This window comes from Suncus etruscus, chromosome 4 (genome assembly GCF_024139225.1).
Source record: "Suncus etruscus isolate mSunEtr1 chromosome 4, mSunEtr1.pri.cur, whole genome shotgun sequence".
In the NCBI taxonomy this organism is placed as follows: Eukaryota; Metazoa; Chordata; class Mammalia; order Eulipotyphla; family Soricidae; genus Suncus; species Suncus etruscus.
The window spans coordinates 167,489,674-167,495,578 of NC_064851.1; positions in this window are offsets into that span (position 1 = coordinate 167,489,674).

Genomic DNA, 5,905 nt, shown 5'->3' on the forward strand with positions numbered 1-5,905 from the left:
CTGGCAACTCGGGCCTTGGGGGAAGGCGGAGGAGGGAAACCACTCCCATTCAATTTTCAAACTGGAGAGGGAGCTCGAAGTTGGACCCAGCAGAGCGCACATGCCAGGAAAGCTGTCCCTCTGTTGTATATTCGACCCCCTGTTTTGTTTGCTAGTAATATTTTTTTTCAAACCCGCACGGGTGCTTTTTAAGCATTATCCAAAAACGTTCCTGATACTAGACTGTTCCTAGGAATAGAACCAGGATGCCCAAGATTCTGATAAAACACTCAAATTGACCTTTATTGTATAGTCTTTTATGTATTGCCTCTCCCCTCACCCCTTTGTCTCTCCTACCTCCTCATACCCAAACCCTGAACCATTATCTTCCCCTTATTCAACCCTCCTTATCCTCAGTTCCTGATTGGGTAGACACCAAGACTGACCTTCTGCTCCAACACCACCATCCAGCTTCTCATTGAATGACACCCTCTCGGTCCTCAGCTCATGCCTATACAAACAACTACAACCAACATGCCTGTTGACCCATGCTTGGTGGCCCCTCATGCCCCCATCAAACTATGGACTGTTGCATGATACCGGAATCAGCTTCAGCATAACCCCTAGTTCAAGGACAGTATAGGGTTCTGTAATGCCGCAAAACATGTCCCAAACTCAACTATCACCTGTTGTCTTCAAATACCCTTGTTTTATTTCTTTTTTTTTTTAAACATAAAAGGGTCACATGCATCTCTTTTGTATATCTCAGATGTATTCCCTTACATCTATAACTCTTTTCAAATATCCTCATATAGTGACAATTTTGCCCACTAGATTAGTTATTTGATTGTTTGATTTTCCCCCTGTGAGATCTGTTTTATAAGTAATAATGGTAGAAGAGTAACTCTGTATAGATTTCACGTTTATACCAAGTTACAGGAAATGTTGGACTTTATTCGTCGGCCCCCAGATGCACCAACAATATCTTGTGGCATTGCTTCTCTTTTGCATAGGCACATTAAAATGGGAAAATAATACATATGCAAACAAGTCTTATCTAATAGAGCTGGGAACACAAATTTGGTAATGTAGTTAGGCCTCTTACGCTGAGCATTGGCATAATGATTTGGCTTAGGTCTCAGAAGAATGGGCATCCCCACACACACCCAAATGACTCAGCAACAGTCTACATGCAGGGCAGATCGCTCCACATTTAATGGTATGCTGAAACTAGAGGATGCTCCACTTCAGCCTGATATCAATGAAAGAAATGCACAGAATCCAGAGTCTTTAAATATAAGAATCTGATACCAACAATAGCTAAAGTGTGAAAAAGTTTCGCCGGGACCACGGAGAATGACTCGGGTTGGACGGACTGGTATGCCTGGAACCCAGAGTTGGTCTTATGCCAATAAACTGGGGTGAGGCCTTTTTGTAATCAGGTCAAGGATTTTTTTTCCCAATGTCCCCATTTTTTCTGGACCTATGCAAACAATGGCGATTGCCACTATCACACCTTTACTATATTTTTACTCTTATCCTTTAAGGAAAAAAAATACAACTTACTGAACTTAAAAACAAATAACTGTAGTAGAATGCCTGTCTTGAAAACAGGCAGGGGATGGGAAGGGGGGGAGGAGGTAATGTTACACTGGTGAAAGGGGGTGTTCTTGTTATGACTGTAACCCAACTATGATCATGTTACTTAAATAAAAAATATATTTCAATAAAAAAGAAAAAGTACTTTAAATTGCATTTTTATTTAAGAAAATGAAAAACTGATCAAAAATATTGGGGGTGGCATGGCAGTTGGGAGATAACTTAATGGGCCTGAGAGCCTGCTTGCATGCCAGAGTCCTTAGTTCAATTAATCCCACCCAAAAAAGATTGCTAAAATGAAGACAATTTTCTTAGAAACAGAGTCAAATTCTAATGGTAGCTAAAGTAATAAACAACTACTCTTCATCTTTGCTAATCTCTGTGAAACACTCTAAACTTTTCCATATTGCTAAGTTGATATCTAAAAATTTTTACCCTAAAGTTCAGTTATGACAATAGATGAAATCCCCTGTATATTGTGAACATTGATGTTTTAAGATGAATTAAGTGAAGTCTAAGTATAATGGCAATTATGATCAGTAACAACAGTGTAAAAATATATAAGCAAATTATTTTTGGGGGGGTCCACACCCGGCGGTGCTCAGGGGTTACTCCTGGCTATCTGCTCAGAAACGGCACGGGGGACCATATGGGACGCCGGGATTCGAACCAACCACCTTACGTCCTGGGTCGGCTGCTTGCAAGGAAAATGCTGCTGTGCTATCTCTCTGGCCCCATCAAATTCTTATTAAAAATTTGTTTTTGGGGCTAGAGAGATGGCATGGAGGTAAGGAGTTTGCCTTGTATGCAGAAGGTTGGTGATTCGAACCCCAGCGTCCCATATGGTTCCCTGAGCCTGCCAGGAGTTATTTCTGAGCATAGAGCCAGGAGTAACCCCTGAGCATAGCCAGGTGTGATCCAAAAACCCAAAAAACTATTTGTTTTCATGGGACTGGAGCGATAGCACAGTAGTAGGACATTTGCCCTCCATGGGGTCGAACAGGGATGGACTTGGGTTCGATCCTCAGCATCCCATAAGGTCCACTGAGCCTTTCAGGAGCGATTTCTGAGTGAAGAACCAGGAGTAACCCTTAGCACCGCTGGGTGTGTCCCCCCCAAAACAAAAAGTATATATATATATATATATATATATCTCTATAAAAATTTGTTTTCATTTGAGGACGTACAATACAATGTCTCAGACATACTACATTCCAACCCTATACCCTCCACCAGAGCATCTGCTACCCTCCACCAGAGCATCTGCTTCCTTCCACCATTGTCTCAGGGACCCCTGTCCAAAATTCTTCACCAACAGTATACATATCTTTACCAATAGTATATTTTAAGTGATATATATATACATATATATACACCAATAGTATATTTTAAGTTACTTATTTTCCTCTTCAAATCCCCACCACTACTCCTCAAAAGTAGTTCCTAATGTAACCAATTTTGTTGTTGTTTTGGGGCCACACCCAGCAGTACTCAGGGTTTATTCCTGGCTTTGCACTCAAGGGTCAGTACTGGTGGTACTCAGAGGATTGAACCCAGGTTGGCTGTTTGCAAGGCAGACAGCCTACCTTCAATATCATAGCTTCAGCCCTAATTCAGCATATTTTTTTATGTCTCAATAGATTTTAGCAACTATTCTATTGAGTTTCTTTGCAATGAATATACCCAATATCAATATTTTGAGTTCAGTAGTGGGTAATATTTAAATTACCCACCACTAAAAGAGCTAAAACATTTTCTGCTAAATTATAGTATCATTATATATATATATATTATTATTATTATTCTGTTTGTTGTTTTTTGTTTTATTGGGTCACACCCGGCAGCACTCAGGGTTCCCTCCTGGCTTTATGCTCAGAAATCGCTCCTGGCAGGCTCGGGGATCATATGGGATGCTCGGATTTGAACCACCGTTCTTCTGCATGCAAGGCAAATGCCCTACCTCCGTGCTATCTCTCCGGCCCCTATAGTATCATTATATTTTAAAGTAATAATCAAGGACTCAAATATAAAATAAATGACAGAGTTTAGCCTCTCCAAGAGTGCTCAGGGGACTGACTGTTGAAATTAGTAAATATTAATAATTCAGGGTATGTGATGCAGACTTAGCAGCTGAGGGTCTGAGCTATACCTAGTAGGCTCAAGAGGCCACGCAGGCTGCACGCTGTCATTCTGGGTGTGGTTGTAGGGGAACTGCTGTACTCAGCATTAAAATCCTAGCCACAAGCATGCAAGATCTAATCAATGGTCCTCAAACTACGGCCCGCGGGCCACATATTGTATTTATTCCCATTTTGTTTCTTCACTTCTAAATAAGATATATGCAGTGTGCCTAGAAATTTGTTCATAATTTTTGTTTTTACTATAATCTGGCCCTCCAACAGTCTGAAGGACAGTGAACTGGCCCCCCGTTTAAAAAGTTTGAGGATCCCAGCCTCCACAGTAGAATTTTCAAGCATTCATGTTTTCTAATTCTCACTACAACAATGAGTTTAACACCAGTGTTGTCTCAATTTCCACTTTCAGAAACGCCACGAAGGTTTTTAAATGAATAAGTCTCTGGGACTTGCCAGAATTTTTGTCAAGTTAACGCTGCTCGATTCTTTGAACTCTTTCCAGTTTACAACCTCATTGTTCTTAGGGACATACTTTATGGAAAGTGCATCTCTAGAAATCATCTGACTCGCAAAATACCTTGTTTCTCAGTCATTAGTAGTATCTGCTTTTTCAATATAGCCCAGGGTCTGAAATAATCAAGAACAAAGGTCATAGGAGGCATTTCCAGTCGAAAATGAGAGTCGTGGCGTTTGGTCTTTGTAGTTCGATAACTGTCTGGCTGTTGTGAAAGAGCTGGAAGATGTAGCAGGAACCTTGGTAGAACGTGAATTTTAGGAAAGAATATAGATGCAGGCTGAAGGTTCAGGTAGTGCAGTTGTCTAAGGGTATGCCTGCTCGTGGAGACTCGCTTTAGTTGGAAGATGACCCTCCTACAATCGAATCCCATCTCATGAAATGGGTGAGATGGGTGAGACGGGTCAGCTGAGGTCGGGACCTGGATTGGATCGTTTTACAGGCTGCTCTACCCTCCCAGGATAGATTTGTAAGGTGACGCTTGACTTTATAAAACAGGCGTTTTATTCTCTTTAGTCTGGGGTGTCTGATTTTTTGTGGACGGCTGCTCTTTCTTTATAGGTCTGTATTTTCTTCTCAGTGGCCTAGTGTCCTTGAGTGTTTGACTATTGCTTCTGAGACTGTGTATTCATGATCGAAGATGTCCTAAGGGGAAATGTGCCCGTTTAGAACAGGTCGACTAGAAGTGCCAGAGAGATGAGAAATCGCTCTTGTGTGATAAGGGAAAGGTGAAGATGACTTTGGCATCCACGGCAGGTCAAGTGGTGGACAGAGTGAAGCTGAAAGTAACGTGCGCAAAGCGACGGAGAGCACAGAACGTGCAGGTTCCGAGGCTTCCGGGGCTGTGACTAACGGCCTTTTGTCCGGGTCTCGTTTTCCGGGCCGCTCTCGGGCGTCTTGGGGGCCTGAGCGACGCCGGGGGTGGGGGCCGGGGCCGGGGCCGAGGACAAAGGGCCTCGCTCGGCGTCCTTCGGAGAAGTCCTTTCGGGGCGGGGTGGGCGGGAGGCCCTCGGCGGCGCCGCGTCCGGACGGCCGTGACTGGGGGCTCGGCCCGCTCTGAGGAGTCAGTCGGGCGGGTCTCGCGGGTTCCGGTCGCGCTTCCGCGGGGCGGGGCGGGGCGGGGCGGGGCGGGGCGTGAGGGCTCCCGAGCGGCGGGGCCAGCGGGGACCAGGAAGTCGTCCGCGGCCCGGCCCCGCCCCTTCCGCTCGCGCAGGCGCGGTTCGCCGCGGCTCCGGGAAGCCCCGCCCCGCCGGCCCGCCCGCGCCCCGCCCCGCCCGGCGCCGGCCAATGGCGGCGGCGCCGCCGCGTCGGCACTGCGAGGCGGCCCGGGCCCGGGCCTCGGCTCCGGCTCCGGCTCCGGCGGCGGCGGCGGCTGCGGCTCGGTCCGGCGTGCGCGCGCGGAGACCGCGCGGGCTGGTGGCCGAGGAGGAGCGCCCGCGCCCGAGGGCGGGCTGAGCCGCGGAGCCGCGGAGCCCCGGAGCCTCGCCGCCGCCTTCCCTTGTCCGTGTCCGTCCCCGCGTCCGTGTCCGCGTCCGTCGCCTCGGCCGCTCGGCTCGGCTCGGCTCGGATGCGGGCCGGCCCGTCCGGGCGCGCGGCCCCGGAGCCCGCCGCGGAGCCCGCCCTGGCCGCGGCCTCGGCCGACGCGTCGGTCCCCGCCGTCCCCCCGGCGCCGGCGGCC